The following is a 22026-nucleotide window of genomic DNA, read 5'->3' as shown; positions in this document are numbered from 1 at the left end:
TTCCAAAATTGCTTACCTACCATGTCTCAGCGACCATACACTCATAACCTTTCAAATTAACACTTCTCCTCCGAAAAATGTGAAGAAAACAAAAACAATTTATAATTACAATATGGCTGACTTTGGCACCATAAACAGTGAGCTCTGCATATTTCTTTCTTGGAAGACTTTAACGACCGCAGCGTTCAATCCAACTGGGACTAGTACGTAGCCAAAATTAAAAACTTATGCCAACACGCAAGATTACCTCTAATAGCAACGCTCCTTGGTACAACGCAAATATCAACCGGTTGTCTAACAAGAAAAAGCGCCTGTATAAACTCGCAAAACACTTCATGGAACAACAACCGCTGGAACGCTTACAAAACAGTTTCGCGCGAGTACGTAACAGCTCTAGAACAGGCAAAGAATACATTTTTACAAGTTGCCCTTCCATCAATGCTATCCACCGACGTACCCAAGAGATTGCGATAGCATAACTCTTGTTGACAATACTGGCACTAGCATCACCCTCCCCCCCCCCCCTGGACTGCAGGCATCTGTGTTAAACGATGTTTTCACATCCAATTTTTTCTATCTGCACTAATCCCCCTCTTCCAAGTACAGAATCACTCGGTAATATGACCATGTATCCTGTTACAATTGACCTTGATGGTGTTGTGAAATTGATTAACTATCTAAAAATATCGGCCGCTCCGGGTTGCGATCTAATCAACGCCAAGTTTTTAAAGTATACCAGTGCTTATTCTTCCATCATACTAACAAACATTTTCCAGCAATCGCTTGACCAGGATTCGCTACCAGCCGCATGGAAGGTCGGGAAGGTGACTCCACTGCACAAATCAGGTAACAAGCATTCTCCACTAAGCTACCGGCCAATCTCGCTCACCAGCATTCCTTGTAAAGTTCTTGAACACATCCTGTTTTCTCACATAGCTAATTTCTTAGAATCAAACTCTTTCTTCTCGCGATTTAAACACGGTTTCCGCAAGTCATACTCATGCGAATCTCAACTTGCATCTTTCACTAACAAGCTGCATGTCATTCTCGATCGTAATTCACTAGCCGACTGCGTGTTCATTGATTTCGCCAAAGCGTTCGATAAAGTGTGCCACAGCTTACTACTGTACAAACTACAGAAGCTTAATCTCGACTCAAAGATTCTCAACTGGCTTGAAGCTTTTCTTACTAACCGTCAACAGTTCGTTTCAGTTAATTACCTCACCTCGGATCCGAGTATGGTTCACTCCGGTGTCCCTCAAGGCTCCGTACTCGGTCCGCTTCTTTTCCTTATTAATGATCTACCTTCCCACATTTTGTCTAACATTCACCTATTCGCCGACGACTGCGTAATATTTAGGGAAATAAAATGCGAAAACGAAGTACTAACTCTTCAATCTGACCTCGATTCCATCTCAACCTGGTGTAAATCTTGGCTAATGGACCTCCATGTTAACAAGTGCAAATTCATGCGTATGTGTAGAGTGACTACTAATTTGCCCTCCTATCACCTTAACGGCATGCTTTTAGACTCAATATTCTCGTATAAATACCTCGGTGTTCACATATCACTAGCAACCTTACCTAGACTGTTCATGTTACCCATGTTATTAACAACGCCAACAAAACAATTGTATATCGTCGTCGTAAGTTTCGCAAAGCACCTTCTTCTCTTAAACTTTTACTTTACAAGACACTCGTATTACCTAAACTAGAGTATGCAGCATCAATACGGGATCCTTACCAGCAAAACTTAACGCACTCACTGGAAATGATCCAAAACATTTCTGAACGGTTTATCCACTCTAATTATAACAGAACAGCAAGCGTATCCAGCATGAAAGCCAGCCACGGTCTGTTATTCCTCGCGTCTCGTCGCAAAACACTTCGTCTTTTTCATAAAATTTTTCACCATTCTCACCTGCGCGAAGAACTTGTTCCACCCCCACTGTACGTTTCAGCCCGGATGGATCACGCCCATAACTTTGGAGTACCATTCTGCAGAACAAAAACCTACTTTCATTCCTTTTTACCTCGTACATCCGACGAGTGGAATCACCTTCCCGCATCACTGGCACTAACCAATGACCACCGTTTATTCCAAGAATGCCTCAGCTAAAAATGTATAACCAGCCACATATTGCAAACCTATGCTCATATTGTTATTTTTTGCTTTTTATTACATTGTATAACTACTACCCTCTGTATTTCCGTATGGCCCTGAGGGTATTTTAAATAAAAATAATAATAAATAAATGACTACTGCAAATGCAGCTTCATTCTATCAATCATATATCGTTTACTGTACCTAACTAGTAACTGTTGACTAACCGAGAGCGGCAGCGAGCTGTGCAACAGTAAGCCACGAATCGCGTTTTAAGTTTAGTCTCCTCGGTTAAGAGCAGCGACGGTGAACCCAGCCGTGCAAAAACAGTATTAACCTAATTAGGTGCGGGAACAATGCCAGGATGGCATGCGGACTTCAGTTGCGCTGATTTAATTGGAATCCCAAATGGCCGCAATCACTACCAAGATTCGATGATCGTCATCGACAAATAATCATCAGTGCAAAGCACAGCTTATTCCAGAGAAAATCTTTTTTTTTTTTTTCCTTTTCATGACAGAGACCCACTGCGCTGAAAGCTTATTCTGGGAAACTATAAAGCATCATGTCACCTCGACCACCAATGTTAGCACAAGGGAAAGCCTCGCTAATAAGCACTAGTCGCTTCACGCACTTACAAGAATGTTTGCTTTCTGACACGAGGAAAATATTTTTTGAACATCGGACGACGTTTATTTTACAAGTGAGAAAAATAGGCTCACTATAGTCGGAGAGCGTCGAGAAGCGCGCGGCGCCGCACTCCGCATCGGCCGCGTATCCGCTGGTTGACCTCGTCGAATCTGAACACGCGGAAACTTCAGCGCAGAACCGAACTGTAGAAAACAAACCGCACCAGCAGCAGATTGCGCTGAGATCACTAAAGCGTGGGATGGAGAGACGCAAGCATGCAAAACGCGCGTCCGACCTAGCCGACCGGCAGGCATGCCGAGATTCGCGTCACATCCGCCCTTTCCGCAGTTTCGGCGATAGCATGGCCGTGGCGCGCTTTTAACAAGCATTCGTTTTTTGTTTTTGTTTTTATCGACATAATTCACAATAAATTGACGCACATGATTAACAAGACCCCTTTTTTTCCAACCACCTATATTTATGCAATTCGAAAACCGTTTCAGCTTCCCTTTAAGCACACATCTGCAGTACATATGATGTGGAAAGCCTGGTCTTAAGATAATTTCCATTGCACCCCTCGCTTGGTATAGAAACTGCGATGGGTTCCAAGCGCCTCTGAAGAATGGCAAATGTGGCAGAAGCTTACCAGCGCATCAGGTGTGAGCACGAACGACAGGCCCAGGTGCCATGTGCAGTCAGAACCGAAGCCTACGCATCTGTAATAACAAGGGCAGAGCTGTAAACAGAAGACGTAAGCAAACAGAATATGAGGGCTTACTCTAGGAACGTTGAACCGACGGCCTGAAGCACTGAGGAGGTATGTCGCGGCAGGAGAAATATTCTGCACGGTGTGCAACTGGAACGCGTGTGGTATCCAAGTCGCACGGAGTACGGGAGCCAAAGTCTACGAATGGCGTGACGATAGGAAGAAGGCCTGCAGCAAAAAAATAAATGAAACATGAAGTCTTACACATCGTAAAAACACCTGTCATTGGTAGTGGTGTTGCAGGAGGCGTAATAGCAGCGCGCAGAGGTTTGCTGTCGTCGCCATAATGGGTTGCGAGCGGTCATCAAGAGCACTTTTCAAAAAGCTTTTACAAATTACAAGCTCCGCGCAAAGATTTCACAAAGACCACCTCTATACATTTTTTGAATTAGAATATCACTTCGGAGTCCTTCAAGTCCCCTTACGAGCGGAATGCGAAACGATGGCAAGTTCCGAACATCGTTCCGTTATAAGCTTGTTCTGCGTTTTCCAACTTCCGATGCGATTTCGACGCCTCCGGTGCTATTCCAACATCTACACTTTGTCAAAACATGTTTAGTTGCATGTATACAAGACGCCATAAACTTGACATCTTGTCCATCCATTTTTCTATTGCGTGATCAGCTGATGGCTCATCGCTATTGTTAACTATCACTATTTGATTAACTAATCTGATGACCTCAAGTGATGAGGATTATATTTGACCTAAACTCTCACTGAATTACTTAATCAGTCTTACCTCATTATCATGACTAGTAATGCACGTTGCGTTGCTAGGACCTATTGTCATCAATGACCTGTTAATTACTTTGTTATTGGCATCGTCATTCCGATCGTCATTATCTCCTGTACTCGTCTCGTCACACACCTTGTCCACGCCAACAATAAGCCAAGAAATGCTTTCGCATTAATATTATGCTAGACGTGCAACTGGAACACATGGTGTTCCTGAAGACAGCTGGCCGCACGGAACACAGGTCCAAACTCCGCGGATGGTGTGGAGACAGGAAGACCCGTGGCAAAATATAGAATTAAGCAACCGTGAAAGTCGTACATGGTATAATTTATAAAACATAACGGATGCAAACCTGTAGGCGGCAGTGATGTCGCAGGGGACAGCACAGGGCGCAGATGTCCGAACAGGCCATGGCCGATCTCCAGGAACGATACGAATGTGTTTTCAGTTCAGGAGGGTCGCCTGTTAATCCAAGCAAATCTGAAAAAAGGCAGCTTGGAACAAAGAATTGCCAGCATATCTTGTATACTCACCATTGCTGCCGTGTATCACAAGTTGTGGCTGCACGGCACAAGTCGACGAGGAGCGGCGCATGCCCAAGTCAGAATAGAAAGATTGCCGCACTAACCTTGGCTGCAGCGGAAACACGATGTGCTGCAGACCGCAGGCAGCGTCCGTTCTTCAGAGTTGCTTGACGAGGCTGGCGAGATTTTCCGAAAGCTACGTACGACCACGAACCACATGTCGTACAATTACAGCGCACTTGCGAACCATTTTTGTTCCTCAAGATGACATGGTGGCTGGGCCGCAACGGCTTTCGGAACGGGTGCTTATTCTGTGACGCAAACGGCAGCGGGCTTGCTTAGGTAAAGCTTCTTGAGGCAGCGAGGGATACGCAATTCCTCGCTGATTCAATACCTGCACCTACCCTGCCTAATGTCATCTAAACCAGCGGCCGCCCTGAGTCCTATTTCCCGCCGCGTTTTCGTCGCGGAAAAAAGACCCGATGGCGACTGTCCATGAAACCGCTATACAAGTGCCGAGATAATTTCGTGTTACAGTTTTGATGCAAAAAAAAGGAGCGATCCAATGTGAGTAGCTGAGTTAGAGCACGGTTTCACAGACACAAGTCGCCCTCGCCACGAGACTTTGCCCCGCAACTCACCTTCGAAGCCGAAGGCCTGGCTGGAAGATAATCCTGTCCCCGCTCCTTGGCCGGTCAGGTGTCTCACTGGCTTTTCAAGAATCCGTGAAGATGCCGAAGATGGCGGCAACGAGCCGAAAATGGGGAGAAAGTCACAAGGAACAGAGGAACCTGCAAGGGAAGAAAGGGAACCGTGCAATCAATCTATAAGTGTCTAGTCGGCACTAACTTGGTTGCTAGAACGACCAACGGAAGATGCAGGGAGCATAGAAAAAAGGACAAGACGAGGAGCTCAAGATATCGTGTTTCGTAAGTATGCATGAGGTCATTGAGTGAAAAACACGCAATTATAAAAAAAAAAAAAAAAAAAAAACGAAGACTGTTTTAAAGAGGCGTGAAAGCGAACCGCCCGTACAATTGATTCCGAATGCCTGGCTTGACGATGATGCTGTCTGCACTCTTTGCTCAGTCAAACGCGTGATGGCTCCGAGAGGCATCCGGAGGATGGCAAATATGACAGCAGCTTTGCGGCATGTAAGGGGTGCACAAAAACAGCAGGTCCCGGTGTCGTGTGCAGTGCGGCAGTGTCATAGGCTACGTATCTTAGACAGCAAAGGCGGAGCTGTAACCAGAAGACGCAAGCGAGTAGAATTAGGGAGGAGACCACACATGGAGCTCCGCGAGAACGCATACAAGCAAGGCAGAAAATTAACCTGGTGCACCTAAAGGACCTGTGAAAAGCTCTTTTCGAAACTAGACAACACGCATGAGCAATAGGTATCGCATCAATCCTCTCTGCAACGCAAAAAAAAAAAATTTTATCTGGCTTCATTAGCACTAAACATATCGGCGATCTAAACTGATGTTTCTCTCTTTCTCTCCTCCCTTTCCTCTTTCTCTCTCTTCCCCTGCCAGAGTGAAAGAAAAGTGACTGAGTTGCGACAGCGTCCCACCAAGCGCCGTCAAAGCCCGCTTCACTTAACAGCATCCAGCGAGCGGGCGCACCAACCAAGCCCTGATGACCCTGCTGTGCTGGCGGAGTGGTTAGGATGATTGACTGCTGTGACCACGAATGCGGAATCGAATCCCAGCCGTGACAGCCGCTTTTCGATGGAGGCGAAAAGCAAAGCGGCCGTGTGCAGTGCGATGTCAGTGCACGTTGGCCAGGTGGTCGAAATTTTAAGAGCCATCCACTAAGGTCTCTCTCATATCGCTTTGAGACAACCCAGTAAACCAAACAACCAAGCCCCGATGACATCATTTGGTCTTTCTAGACATGATAGGGGAGGAAGCAGCGCGGGGATGCGTCTCAATAATCGGTATACCAAGCGACCGCCGGGAACACTTTTCGAAATTATATAAGCTCCACAAAAAGCTTTTAAACTCCACTCGATTACTCACAGACCAGCACTATACATATCTTGAATTACGATTATACTACAAGGACCGTTTCAGGGACTAATTTGCGGAATGCAAAAGGGTGTGATACATAGTTCCGTTATGAGCTCGTTCTACGTTTTCCGAGACCCAATACTATTCCGACGTCGTCACCGTGTCAACCGATGTCCATCGCATGACCGTTTATTCCCAAGATTTGCGTTATCACTCTTATCTAGGCCTCTCCCATAGCCAGAATCGTTTCGCGATATTAAAAACAATAAACCATCACTTTATCTGTCTCATCATATCCTATACCGTTATCACTAACATAAACTGGCACTATTATTAGCTATCACTATCTTAGTAACTATCTATACAGGGTGTCCAAGCTAAATTTAGTGAAAGGTTAAAAAATAAAACATTTGAGATAGGTAGATGGCTGGCCGTCTGACGCACCACAGGCATTTTTTTTTTTTTGCAATAAATAATTATTACTGAAGATAATTTTCCTAAATTTCTAACAGTATTTACTTTAGGCAATAAATGTGAATTGCAAAGTTGGAGAGCACCTTCAGAACATATTCCATTTATTTGCGACAACGAACGCCTCATGCGTTTTTTTTTTTCCTCGATCTGTAAGGAATACGCGCGAAATACAAAAAAAAAAAATCACGTGACTCGCGCATTCACGCGCTACGGTTGTGCTGCTCCGAACCATGGTTTGAGTGAACGAACCACCATCTGCCAAGCGATAAGGCTTCACGACCTCGTCAAGGGCTTTTAGCAGTGGGACCCGTCCGGGATGTTTCTTTGGCGTATTAAGAAATGGAAAACAAAAAAATCAGCTGCGACCGCGCCGCCATGGCTCCGTTGCAGCGGCAGACCGATATGTCCACGTTAGATTCTTCGCCCGCATCAGCCAGCCAGCGCACGTGACGGTGCAGTGAGCTCACCGCGCTCGCTGCAACCATCGCCAACGTATCCTCCTACCGCCGGAAATCGGCTGTCGAGTCACGGCTGTGGAGTTCGTTCACTCGAACACGATTGAGAGCACCACAATCATGGCGCGCGAATGCGCTAGACAAGTGATATTTTTGTTTTTGTATTTCGTGGCTTTCTCTTTTAAAGCTCGAAAAAGATACACGTGAGGCTTTCTTTGTCAGAAATAAATAGAATAAGGTTTCCGAAGGTGTTCTCCAACTTTGAAAATCACATTTATTGTCTAAAGTCAATATTGAAAGATTTAGGAAGTTATCTCAATTATTAATGTTATTACCAAAAAAAAAAAAAAAGATGCCTGTAGTGCGCCAGACGGCTGGCAGCTGTATTCAAGTGGTTTCCCTTGTCTAGCTCAAATATTTTATTTTTTAACCCTTAGCCAAAGTTAGCTTGCACAACCCTGTAGTCTGATATTCTCTTATGATTACCATTAATGTTGATCAGAATTGCCGTTGAGGTATGTTATCAGTTATCTGTCTTATTATTATATAATTAGGTATTGGCGGAAACACATGCAGTGGCGGAAAAGAAAAAACTACCACATCTGATAAAAAGGGCGGTTGTATACATTGGCGCTTGGAATCAAAACCTGGCAAATTAGACAAGACGCTGCTTAGCTGATGCATGAATAATTTTAACGTCTCTATAGCCGTATCACAAAGCTGGCGCGAAAATTAGCAGGACGCGTGTGCTCCCCTATGATGTGTTAGCGTTGCATAAAAAAGGACGCTGTTTCTCACTTTTTCATATTTTATATTTCGTATTCTTTATACACGAATGCTCGTCATCATTAAACATTAGCCTTGCATTCTGAGCAGTTTGGCGCCTTTGAATGCATTTCTGCCTCTGATTATTTTAAGTAACTGATCAATTACACAATAAAATTATCTTAACATCATCCACCATCAACTTTTCATTCTTAGCATTTTGACGCTTCTGAACCCCCTTTATTCAGTTTTGATTTCTGTAATGATTTCAATTCTTCAATTTTTTTAATTAGAGTCATCAAGCATTGGCTTCATTCTGAGCGTCTTGACACCTTTCAACCCCCTTTTATCCAATATTTGATTTTGTTCAATTATTTCAATTACATTCGGTTTTGGCTTTAAAAGAGACGCAGGCTCTGAAAGGAGTCCGGAAATTTCAGCCAACTGGGGTTCTTTAAAGTGTGCTGACATCGCAATGCACACGGGCGTCTTGCTTTCGTCAACAACGAAAATCAGCGCCCGTAATTCGATCCCGCATCCTTGGGAACAGCATGTCGGGCGCCTTATTAATTAATTGATCTATAACTCACTAAATTTAGCATCATCAAGCATTGGTTTTTCCGTTTGAGTATACTGGCAGCTTTGAACATTTTTCTAGTTTTTACATCTTTTTATTTCATCATTTATTAAATAAATCAATTACAATGATTCCATTAACCTGTCATCCCCTATTACACAGCAATCAATAATCAATCACAAGAACGACAAATTATCATGATACAATGTTTTTACGCGGTCCCCAATTTCCGACACGCGGCGCCGACTAGTACTACACCTAGGCCGAAAGCTTTTAGACAGGACGAGCTGTACAAGACATCGTTGGAAAATTAGGAGGACACTCATGCTCTGCCGTTGAGGGTATGACGCAATGGCGTTTCGAACACACGAACTTTTTTTTTATTCACTTTTATGTTCTTTAAATTCCTTTTCTTGTTTTTATACACACACATACACAATGACTACCAGTATTAATTTCACTATCATTGTCTAATCTTGTAGTTAATTATCCTTATTATAACTATATACATATCTTATCAATATACGCTATATGTCATTATTTACTATTAATTTCATAGCTGATATTCATTTACAATCCTTAATTGGCACATAGCATACCATCAAGTACAATGCACACACATTAGCTCACACCAATTGAAGGCACTTTCGACACACACTCCCTTCCCTCTTTACACCACTCATGAGCCAAGAAAGACTTCCGCCTTAAAAGTCTGCGGCAGTACATGAAATAAGGTATGCATCGCTTTGGGACCTTAAACCCCACCAAACAACCAAATAAGGCATGCAAGTCGTGCACAGAGTAAACACATATAAAGGCAAGCTCCCACTAGTTGGTAAACGCGCAACGTAGGACGTTTTCCGCGTGCCGATTCCAGCAGAAGCCGGCTTTCTTTTTTTTTTTTAACACGCTGATTGACTTTCTTAACGTCCGTTGAGGGATGAGGTCGCGGTTTATTTTCCCAGTTTCGCAGAAGAAAGTAGCGAAACGAAGCTGGCCGTTCACCCGCAAGCGGAGGTTAGCTGACCGCAAAGCAAGATGACGACGCGAGGCTCAAGTTCAGTGACCCGCGGGTGGAGGTGGCAGCAGACAGTGCAACAAGATGGCGCCGTGACAGTGCAGACGGCGGCTGCGCGGGCGGTAGGTGAGCAAGATGGCGACGCGGGGCTCAAACGGCTGCGCAGGCTGGAGGAGGCCAAGATGGCGACTCGGGAAAAGCGCGCGCTCGTTTTCACTAGTGTGATGTGACTGCCCCCCTTTCCACTCTTCTTGTTAACGTCCTTTTTCAGCGTCTCCTCTTTGCATTACACGGTAAACGCAGGGGGAAACGCGAATATCGCGAGCGTTGTCATCAACGCTACGCCACTGCGAGAATTTTCTTGCTAGTGTGACGAGGCCTAACGAGTGCAAATCTTGCGGCGGCAGTGGTCTCACCAGAGGTAGAAGAATGCGATAAATGGCGGCACACGCTTCTATGCAGTAGCCAGGCGGGAATGCTTCTTGCTCAGGAATGTCTAGTAGAACACGGGCAAATTGTTCCTCCACGCGACACAGTGGCCGCGTCACAAAGGCTTTCGGAACGGGTACTTAGTGCGTGACGGAAACGGCAGTGAGCTCGTATCGTTACCATTTCTGGAGACAGCGACGAAATACAAGGCAAGACGAGGCAAACTACTATACAAGCACTGAGCTAATTTCACGTTACAGTCTTGATGGCAGAAATGCCATTAATCCAATGTAAGAAGTTAATAAAGCTTCACACGCAAGCATAACTGGCCGCGAGGCCTAACTCTGCACTCACCTCGAAGCCGAGGGCATAGCTCGAAGATATCCCAGTTTCTTGGTCGACCAGGAGTATAACTGCCTCTACAGCCTCCCGTGGCGACAAACGAAGACGACGGCAAACAGCCGTCAGCGTCCAGACATCCACAACGAGCACAGTGGTCAATAACACTAAAGTCGATCTGGCACGTCACGCAACGCCAGCGACGAAGACGATATGACTGCTCGCGAGCGAGTCCTCCAAAAAGAAGCCCGGGAGGCGCATGCATGCGCGGTCACTGATAAAACGTTCTAGAAAGTTCTTTTTCGCTGTGATTGGTTCATTTCTTGGGGCTGCTAACACTTCCGCATCCGCTCGACTGTGCGCTTGTCGGACACGTGTACACGCCGAAGCCATGACGAAGCACTTCGACGCCGCTCCCCGAGCTGTCTGACGTTTTCTTTTTGTTTTGCGTCCGTCTGCGTCTGGCTGAAGCGATGTTAAGATGTTTCTTAATTTTTTGAACAGGGGAGATTTCAGTGTGCGTGCTGTTCAGGCCCGCTTGGTGGCATTTGCTTGGGCGACGCGTTTTCGCTACCGTCATCTGTACTTGAGGGGGAGCCGAGTGAAAGCTTTTCACCCGGCTCTTTCTTGTTAACGAATAACTCCATGCCAAATGTACCAGATTTTGCGCTCGACCGCTTCGGACATAGTTGCAAAATATTCGTGGATATTTATCGAACCGGCTATAGTAATTATCCTCAATGACTTTGGCGCAAAGGTATTCCGGGTCAGGTAGTAATTCCCTTCGAATTTCTCAGAGGAGTGCAAAAATTGGTCTTAGGAGAATATTTACACAAACCAACTGCGTTGTTCCTTTTGAGAAGTTTGTAGAGTTAAAAAAATATGCATTGCGATTTTCAATTGCACAGCAAACACATCTGTAGCGCAAAGTTTTTTGTCCTTTTTATTTGATTATTTTATCAAGAAATACGGTTTTAGCGGGTTTTTTTTTTAATACTTTCGGGACATTGGCGAGCATGTTCCGCCGCTTTCTTGTAATTAAGCTAATATCATGCAATGCCTGGTATGTTGTCTGCTATTGTATGTGTGATAAGTTTTTTGTATTTGTAGAAGAGCGTCACGCTATATACCTGGTCTTGTCAAGGAAAAGATTCATACTTAAATACATGCTGCAGCATCTGTCCGACCTGCATAAGGACAGAGACCTTGTCAGGCACCAATTGCATTTACCTTCTGTTCCTGTATCAGGCATTGCATTTGTCTGCTGTCAAAAAGCGAAATAATAGATAAATGAGCGGACATGGGAGCAGCCATCGCGGCACCATGGCTAACGCAACTCTGCTGTATGTTCCGGAGGTTCAGATGGCCCTGCTAACGCCCTTCATGCTGTCCTCACCGTGCTGCACGACAAGCCCTGTTTTTGCTTCGTCTACGGAAAAAGAAGAATCTTTCGCTGCTTACGTATTGTTGGAATGTACGTTCCACCACACGTGTTCATCGTATCTGGGACTGTAGCTTTGTAGGCTGCCTACTTAAGCCAGCCGTATCCCGACCGCACTTTCAGTGGAAATGGGAGCAGCCATCACGGCACCATGGCTAACGCAACACTGCTGTATGTTCCGCAGGTTAGTAGAAGTCATTCCCTTCACGTCAAGAAATCAGACAATCGGTTCCTATTACTGATCCCTTGTAAACAGGTGCTGTTCATCACTTTCAGTGAACGTGTTGCCGTGACGCGTGCACTGCTTCTTTGTTCCGGCGATATTTAAAGCAAGCCAGGCACGCCCAAGCTCAGCGCTCCGACAGTTTAAAGACGATGACGAGACATACCAATCTCGAAGGGTCCATGTTAGCTATACTTAACAACGACTGGACCGTGGAATTAACTAAAAGCCAAAGCCTGCTGTGCGCCGAAGTTAAAATCGTGAAAGACAATGAAGCATCTCTGGAAAGCAAAATATTAGATGTATTTAATCGCCTAGAAGTTCTCGAATCAAAAATTAAGATTCTTAATACTATAGAACCTGAGCTGGTTTAAGATCAGGACGCAGCTAACCTTCTGACATCGCACCATGCAGCACTGCAGTCTCGTTTGGATAGTATGGAAGACCATTCGCGAAGAAATAATATGATCATGTGTGGCATTCATGATGCACGCGAATCATATGAAACTGAAGAGAAAACACGCTGCGTTGTCAGACCTATTAGGTGGAGATAATGAATGTGCCCATCGTCTTGACGCTTTTTCATCGTCGAAGTGTCGCCTTATCAAAATTTCTACCTTCAAAGATAAGATGGAGGTATTGGACCTCCGTTCAAGGCGAACCTTTCCGTATCAGAGGATTTTTTCCCCAGCCACCAATTTAGTACGCAAGAAATAAACGGAATTCATGAGGATTTCACCGCATGTCACCAAAATACCGCCTGCGACAAACAAGTTGGTCGTTAATAACAGTGCTACGCCTTTAATCATCCAGGTTATGATAGCATTGAAGAACTGCAAGCGCAATCTTTTGTCAAAAGAGCGTGGAATCGCTCTCTCCTGCAGGCTAAAAACAAGTCTTGTGAGCGAAGGGAGCCTTAGCTTGATATGAGGGGAAGTGAGCTACCTTTATCACCTTCACACATATTCGCTCTGCTGGCAAATACTAGAAGCATTCTTAATAAACGCGAATCATTTGGTACTGCTGTCGACACGTGCGAGGCTGTATTATCGCAGTAACCGAAACATGGCTTCATCCTGTCATCCTGCACTCCCCCCCCCCCCCCCCCTCCAGCAAAAAAAAAAAATAAAAAAAAATAAAAAAATAAGGAGAGTCGGACGTGGGGAATCACAGCAATTTGACTCCTTTCTGCCACTTCGTGACTGATTGGCCCAAAAGGAACCATAAAAGGAATAAGTGGCTGCAACCCCCTTCTCTGCGGGACTCAACAACCCCTCCCCCCGCCCTAGTCACGGCCAAATACGGCATGATGGACTTAATACGGCAGCTAAAGCATAATCGGCAAGCAAAGCCATTCGAAGGCGTTTATAAGGAGTCAAACGAAAAAACTCCATATATGGCATACTTCTAACAAACCAACGTATTTATTTGATTGTTAGCCTCACTTTTGCCATGAAAATTGACTCATCGAACTTTCATTACGCCTGTCACGGTTCAGTACAAACCAAAATCACGTAATAACGGCCGCTCGTTAGGTTTGGGGCGTGTTGAAATCAAGTAATGACGCTAATCACTGTACGTTCCCGCATATCCGTTGCAGTAGCCTTAGCAGCATAGACGAAGTCTTTAATTGGAGCCGAATTCTTTGCTTCGGTTCCAATTACTTAAAACGTTCGTTCGGTTCGGTCAAATATAGTAATCAATTATTTTTCGCACGATCCGCGTGAATGCTGGTATTTTGTATAATGCCTTGTGCGTCATTACAGAAACAGTAAACAAAAATTTGATGACTGCTAATTTAAAGTGCGCTAACAACGCACATCACATGAGCCTTCTTGCATTTCTACTTTGCTGAATATATGGCTGCTGCGGCCTTCACCTAACCTGCGGCCTTGAAATCAGTATCCGAATGCCAAATCAAGCGTGTGAGGTGCACACTGGGAAGAATGTAGTTTGTTTAAAAATCCATTTCTGCGTGCGTTGCATCCGCATACAGTTGGGTGTTTTTCTAACGGCATAAAATGTTTTAATACGTGCTTCAGGAACCATATAGCTTTATTCTTTCATAACTATTAATTTAATGTGGCTTCTATTCGTTCTTTATTGCATACAATTACTCATTTACAGTGCACTTAAAGCATCACAGATGGAGTCGTACTAGGTATGAAGCAGTGAAAGCAGCGTACACAAAGGATCTAGTAACGTTGGCGTAACAGCTACACAAGAAATAAGGAAGCATCATGCCTAAACAATTTAAAGAAGCTTTCGAGAATAGAAATCGAGCATTTTTTTTTTCTACCAGTTAATGCAATTTAAGGAATAAACTTGCCATAAGAGAGCAAAGAAGACACTTAAACAAGCAAATCTATTTCAGAAGGCTTTATCTTGGTAAGAAGCCACAGCTAAGAGAAAAAAGACAGCTCATGCCTTCCCACAGCACACGCACAGACGGAGCCAACCGACCCGCGAGGAAGTGGGTGGCTGGCGCGCTCACGGGTAGCGTGCGCAAAAAAGTAATAAAAATAAGAGCATGAAACCATACCATGGTGGCCAAGAAGCGGGCGAGGAGGGTGAATAATGGGGGGAGCTGTCATTTTATACGGTGCTCCTGGGCTGCTGAGTCGTATGAGGATGATTCGCATTGCTAGCTTCCCTTTCTATCTCTCGAAAGGCGCGAAACCGTCCGTTTCGTCGGCGGCATATTACGTTGCTCGTTGGCATATCTCGTCGGACTCTCGCACTGGAGCCGTCGTTGGCGTCGTCTACTTTATATGAAATTGGACGTGACGGAGAAAAACAAGGTGGATGCTATAATTAGACAGCGTATAAGGCGACCCTAGGGTTACTTAACGATGCGTCCACCGAAAGGCTGCTGGGATTAGGGGTGCACAACACCGAGGCACACCTGGTGATGCAACTCGGAAGGCTTTCGAAAACAAAAACGGGAAGGTACATATTGGAGAAGATCGGTATTGGGGGGGAGGCTCCAGCCGTGGGCATGAAAGTTCAGGTGAGGCGGGAAATGCACAAAGGGTTGTACATAAAGCCCTTGCCCAGGAATATGCATCCGGTAGTACATTGTATCTCTGCCAGAAACTCCTTGCTCCTATCATCCTTTAGGCCGACGATACAAGCGTTCTTTTTTTTTTTTTTTTTTTTTCAGCAGAAAACTTAGACTCCTTAATTTCACGTGTAAATTTATGGCTTGAGAATTTATCTGATTGGCTTGTTGCAAATGAGCTAGCCTTAAATGTTGACAAAACAAAGTACATTGTGTTTACTCCAGTTAACAGGGCTCTTTATATTAGTAATGAAGTGATATTTCAGTCGCGACCACTAGAACGGGTTTCAGAAATCAAATTTTTAGGCGTTCAGTTTCAGGAAAACCTGAGTTGGTCTTCTCATGTTCGCTTCATTAAGCGCAGCGTTGCACAGTGCATTGGTATGCTCAATCGGTTCCGTTTACTGTTGCCTCGTTATCTGCGGCATCAGCTCTATTTCAGACCTTTTTTTTTAATCGATATTTATTGCCTCAGGGCATCAGTAGGGTATGAGATGAAGGATGAATAAATGATTAAATGAATGGAAAAAGGTTGGCTGATTTTATGAAGTCCAGAAGTGAGCGATGATGAGGTCCCTGCGTCCAAGTGACATATGAGGCAGGATTCGTTGCTGAAAGGCCAGCTATGCTCAGGTGTCAGATTCGCGTTGGTTTGAGTGCTGGGCAGTCCCACAGCAAGTGGTGGATGTCGGCCTCAACATCTTCGTTCACTGTTCACTCGCGGCTACATTACTACCTGCTTGTATGGGGTAGCACTTCGAGGACAAATGTGGAAAGCCTCTATTTATTACAGAAAAAAAGGTGTCCGCTTAATTGAAAATCTATCACGACGTGACCCGTCATCACTACATTTTAGGCCAAATTGAATTCTGGACATTGAATCATTATTTAAGCTGCGATTTTCAGAGGTTGCTTTTTTAGATTTTAAAAGCAATCCAGCAATATTCATCTTCAAATATACAAACCATGAGCCACATTACTAGTTTAGGAAAACCATGTTTATCAAGAACAACTGCCGGACGAATTATGGTAGACAATTATTCAGTTGGCAAATTCCTAACCTCCTTAACCTCTATCCTGACCTGATTGATCTCATGGAAACCTATTCCTCTCTGCCTGCTTTCCGAAAACAGGCAAAGATTTTCTTCTTTAGTCATTTTCTTGAGTGAATGCCGCGCGAATAAGTTTAAACCAGCTGGTGTGTGTAAGCAATGCAAAGTTCGCATATTATACGTTATTTGGAAGATCAAATTCTTCTGGAATGCCTTTCTTTTCGCTCTGTCAAGTTTACGTATCCGTTTTTATCATTTGATCTGAAACAAAAGGTGTTTTTTTTTTTTTTTGTCAAGTAAACCTATCCGTAGGTATTGTTTGTTTTGTAACAAATGTGTTTTTTTTTTTCTCTATGTATACATTGCAATATGAAATCCCTTGCTGTGCTCTAGCTGTGTTCCAAATTCTGTCCATATGAATGCAGGGTTTCTAGGGCCCAGTCAGGTGACCACGCGTGTCACCTTTAGCCTTCTTCACTCAAACAATTCTGTGTAAATCAAAAAATAAACTCAACTCAACTCATGAAGGTCGCAGGAAGGCAAGAGCCAGAGCATTGCAAGCTAAAGTTTGGGAACGACAAAGGGGCCGTCTATGTAGACGTTGCAGATTATAAGGACAAGGACGCATTTGCAGTTGTGATGATGGACGGACGAGAACGATTAGTGCCCTCTAGATCAGTCAGAATCCGCTCGTCAGAAACTGCAGAGGAGACAGCTATAGCATTAGCTATATCTCACACTAACGCTGGCCTGATATTCAGCGACTCAAAAACAGCCATTCAAAATTTGGCGAGGGGCAGGATATCTGGTACAACGGCACAACTTCTTAATCGGGCCAAGGGACGAGAGCTTAGGGAGGTGGCTGTACCAGAATATCTGGTACAGTGGGACAACTTCTTAATCAGGCCAAGGGACGAGAGCTTAGGGAGGTGGCTGTACCAGAATATCTGGTACAGTGGGACAACTTCTTAATCAGGCCAAGGGACAAGAGCTTAGGGAGGTGGCTGTACCAGAATGTCTGGTACAACGGCCCAACTTCTTAATCGGGCCAAGGGACGAGAGCTTATAGGGAGGTGGCTGTACCAGAATATCTGGTACAGCGGGACAACTTCTTAATCAAGCCAAGGGACGAGAGATTAGGGAGGTGGAAATAGTATGGGTGCCGGCGCACTCTGGGAACCCTTGGAATGAGGCAGCTCGCATAAATGCTCGAGGTTTCGTCAGCCGAGCAGGTGAGCCAGCGGTTCCGGGGAGGTCCACGAGAGATGGGCTGGTATCATTTCACGGTATCACAAATCACTATAAACTCGAGCGGAGGATTTATCCGCCCCCGAACAAGCAATTGGTCCAGGCACAAGAATGCGTCTGGCGAAGATTGCCGCTCTTTCCTCAATCTCTATATATATTGAACAAAATATACCCGGAAGAAATTAAGCCGGCGTGTAGATGGTGCCAGGAGCTGGCAACATATATGACCATATCCTTTGGGAATGCAGAATAGCGCCGCCGCCGCCGGATATTATCAAAGCCTCCTAGAATTTTCAAGGCCCCCGCACTTTCCTCCTCGCACCCTTTGACGACACCACACCTTGACCGGTCGGGAGCTAAGGGTGACCGGACAAACCAGTTCGTGCATTACCGCCTAGGCTTGTCAGTGCAAACGTGCTGTGTGGAATGTCCTGACGCGGCTGCTTGATCCTGAAGCGAAGCACGTGTTTCTTCTCGTAGCGTGATCATCATCATCATCATCAGCCTGACTACACCCACTGCAGGGCGAAGGCCTCTCCCATATTTCTCCACTTGACCCGATTCTATGCTAGCTGCATCCACTTGACCCCTGCGAACTTCTTAACCTCATCCGCCCACCTAACTTTCTGCCGCCCCCTGCTACGCTTTCCTTCCCTTGGAATCCAGTTTGTTACCCTAAGCAACCATCGGTTATCCTCTCTTCGCGCTACATGTTCTGCCCATGCCCATTTCTTCTTCTTAATTTCCACTAGAATGCCGGTAACTTGAGTTATTTCTCTGACCCACTCTGCATGCTTCCTATCTCTTAATGTTACCCCTACCATATTTCGTTCCATAGCCCTCTGGTTTGTCCTCTACCTCGTAGTATGGTTTGATGTTATTCTGCAAACGTGCGTTGTGTGCGGCATATCTGCGCTGTGAAGTGAAAGTGACAGTAGCGGCCGCTACTGTGTGCCGAACTGTCTTGGGAATTATGACGGCGGTCCGAAGGTCCGCGTGTTCTCATTCCCCAAAGACGACCGGAGGATAAAGTGGAAACAGGCCATCCGCCGTGATGATATGGACATCGACACACTACGTGACCCCCAAAGTAATATAGATTTCTTATATGTCAATCACTGTTAGTGTCAAATTATAGTACACATTAAGCATACGGAATGCTACCATTGCGAAACATGACGTTTAGAGCTGATGCCAGTTCACTGACATGCTGTAGTACATATCAGCAGTAGCGATAGCAGTAATGAGCCATTCTGTGGCAGTAACAACAGTAGATACAAGAATTTGATATATTGAAAGAGAACATTTCTCTCTTCGATCTGTACATGCAGGTGTGCGAGCTCCATTTTAAGCCCGAGTACCTCCAGCCTACAACTTCGCACACAGACTCTAATGGCAGGACAGTAGAAGTTGCGATGAACCTCACCCGACTTACTCCTGACGCGGTGCCTATAGTATTGCCTAACTGTCCATCGTACCTGTCCAACTCTGCACCTATTCGTGAGGAGCCCGACGCAAAGCGGAGACGCCGCGAAGCAACGCGTCTGCAAGAGGCCATCGAGATGTCCCTTGCTATACATGAAGAAGAGGAGCGCAGGAACAGATTGTCATCTTATGAGAAACTTCTGTCACTCCTTGAAGGTTTTCACGTCCCAAACTTCTGGGTGTTGAAAAAAACTGACGCTGCCGCAATATTCTTTCACTTCGATGAGAATTAAATGCACCCAGAAATTGAACGCTCTATAGTAGTGAATAATTTGTTGAAGGTGTCAGCCTTTTGGAGAAAAGTTAAGCTGCGCGGTGGTGACGTGGCAGTTCCCGACACACTTGAAGACATGCGCAGCTTGGAATCTGTTCTGAAGAGTGTGCAGCAGTTCAAAGCACCCGACCGCTGCGAGAAAGACGAAAAACTGAAAGCCTATTTTCAATTGCTTTTTTCTCTTTTGGACGATCTTTCAAGTGATGACCTTCTGCCACAGGAAAAGATGGAAACACTTGGATTTTTGAAAAAACAACTTCATCTGCTCATCAGAGAAGGGAGCTCATTTAGATATTCTTCGGAACTTGTCATCTTGCCAAGCATATTCTATACAATTTCCCCGCACGCGTACAGATTTGTTCGTAGCTCTGGAAAATTAATCTTGCCTCATCCTTGTACAATCACGAGACTGTGTAACAAGTACAACGTTAGCCCTGCGGGAGAGCAAAGCGATCAGGGGTTCTTTGCATTATATAACAAAAAAAAAAGCTAATCTTTTGAAACCCCACGAGAGGACGGTAACACTTGTGATGGATGAAATCCATATACAACAATATTTTGAGTATAAGGGAGATTCCCTCACGGGAACAGCATCCAACTCTTCTAAAGCTGCCAAAAGTGCGCACGTATTCATGACGCAGTCATTGCTTTCCGGGCACAAAGATGTGGCACATATACTGCCTGTTTTCAGCATCGAGGCAACTGACTTGCATGAAGTCCTTAAAAAGGCATATAATTTAGGGTTGGAAAAAAGCAGGACTCAAGGTGATTTCCAACATCTTGTGGGCTGCCACGAACACCTTAATGAAAAACTACGTCCATAAGAAGACAGACCTGCTAATGGCTAAGAAGGCTGCAGCTCAAGCGAGAAAACTAAAAAACCCTCAAATAAACCGCAACCGAGACAGTACTGACGCTACTGAAATAAAGTATCTAGAACGGAATATGCTTCATTTTTTTTTTTTTTTTTTGCCGTCACTTTTTTTTTTTTTGAGAAAACGAACAATACTCAGCTGCCGTGCATTAGCGTTGCTTATTGCGTCTCGAAGGCGTTAAATTTTAATTACCCGATGTTAGAGCCCATGCGTGCCGCCTATCAAGAACCCACTTTCATGCACTGCGCGTGCAATGCCGGCGGATGCTTTTCCGCACTACTCGGTCAAGGTGCGTGACGTCACGGAGGGAGCGCGCAGGCCTGAAGTGTTCTAGGAGGCTTTGACATTATCAAATGCGGAATCCTTCTTTCGAGCAGTGGGAGGCCGTGTTGCCCAGCTCAAACCCGGTCGTCCAGACCAGGGCCGTGCAGTGGGCCATCCAGGTCGCCGTCAACCATAGTTTGATGGCCAACTAGCACTGAACAGTCCAGAGCAGCTGTCTGATGAAATGAAGTCTTAATTTCCATCCATGCCGTCGTCTACGTACTGCGAGCGACGGTCTCGGCTGGAAAGGCTCTCTTTCGTCGCACGGTTATGGCGCCAGCTTCTCAGGCTGGGTTATCCTGTGTCTGTATAAGGCTTTCGTTTGGCTATAACGTGGTTCAGCCCGACGCCAGAGAATCACGACTATGCGCGCCAAGTACGTTGCATGATGCTTTTACTGCACATGTACGCAATAACGACCACTCACTGAATGTCATTCAGCCCATAGACATACACTTGCTAAGCGCTCACACTGATGCAAGCACGTACTCTTCCGACTTGTTGCTTATTATCCACTGCAAGCAGCATTCGTTATCACGCTTGATTCGTAAGTTGCTTCATATGACATGAATTTTGCGACGCAGCAGTATGCTGAGCGCCCGGTGCATCCTCTTCAGACAGGAAAAATTAAAGAGCACTGCAGACTCTGCATTGGAGTAATGCGAAAGCACGGATGCTGCTGTTGCTTGCTTCGACTGGTTGCTTAATTCACTTCTTGTTTACCCATTAAAGTTTTTGGTACTTTCAAATTGCGCGCCAATCCCTTCCTATGCCCTTTGTTCGGCTCCAATTCCGGTTGCGTGACGTCACATCCTTGACGTCATATCCACTACGGCACCCCTTTCTCTCTTTCCGCTTTCACTCCCACCTTCCTCCCTTCCCTTACGGCGCGGTTCAGGTGTCCACAGAACAAGTGTGGCAGATACCGCGCCTTTACTCTCATGTGAACCAGTTATTCTAATTAATCACCTAATCAATTTATTGGTCTAATTTTTTCGGCACAACATTACGTCACCCTCTATCGATTGACATCACTCATTAACCTCTACCACTTCTCAATTACTCACAACTGCTGCGGACACCTTCCGCGGACACGGTCTGCGGACACGGCCTGCGGACAGAAATCTGTGAACATAGCGAAGTAATGCTTTCGCATTAATAAACATATCTAGCTAACAAGTGTATGAAAAAGGCACTCCCTGTGTTTGGGTATT

General features: G+C 45.1%; 1 long non-coding RNA gene and 1 pseudogene across 1 annotated transcript; one reads left to right on the top strand and one right to left on the bottom strand.

Moving 5' to 3' along the window:
* Positions 1–3330: 3330 nt before the first annotated feature.
* On the bottom strand, positions 3331–4763 carry LOC146175915 (uncharacterized). Its single transcript, XR_014701152.1, has 3 exons — positions 4589–4763; positions 3513–3668; positions 3331–3450 (listed from the first exon to the last, which is right to left on the bottom strand). It is a non-coding gene; the product is annotated as an uncharacterized LOC146175915 (long non-coding RNA).
* A 7389-nt stretch (positions 4764–12152) lies between these two features.
* On the top strand, positions 12153–20964 carry LOC146175914 (uncharacterized; annotated as a pseudogene).
* The last annotated feature ends 1062 nt before the right edge of the window (positions 20965–22026 follow it).

Source organism: Amblyomma maculatum, chromosome 10, assembly GCF_055883805.1.
Source record: "Amblyomma maculatum isolate TAMU_Amacu chromosome 10, ASM5588380v1, whole genome shotgun sequence".
In the NCBI taxonomy this organism is placed as follows: domain Eukaryota; kingdom Metazoa; phylum Arthropoda; class Arachnida; order Ixodida; family Ixodidae; genus Amblyomma; species Amblyomma maculatum.
This window is presented reverse-complemented; position numbering and strand designations above follow the sequence as displayed.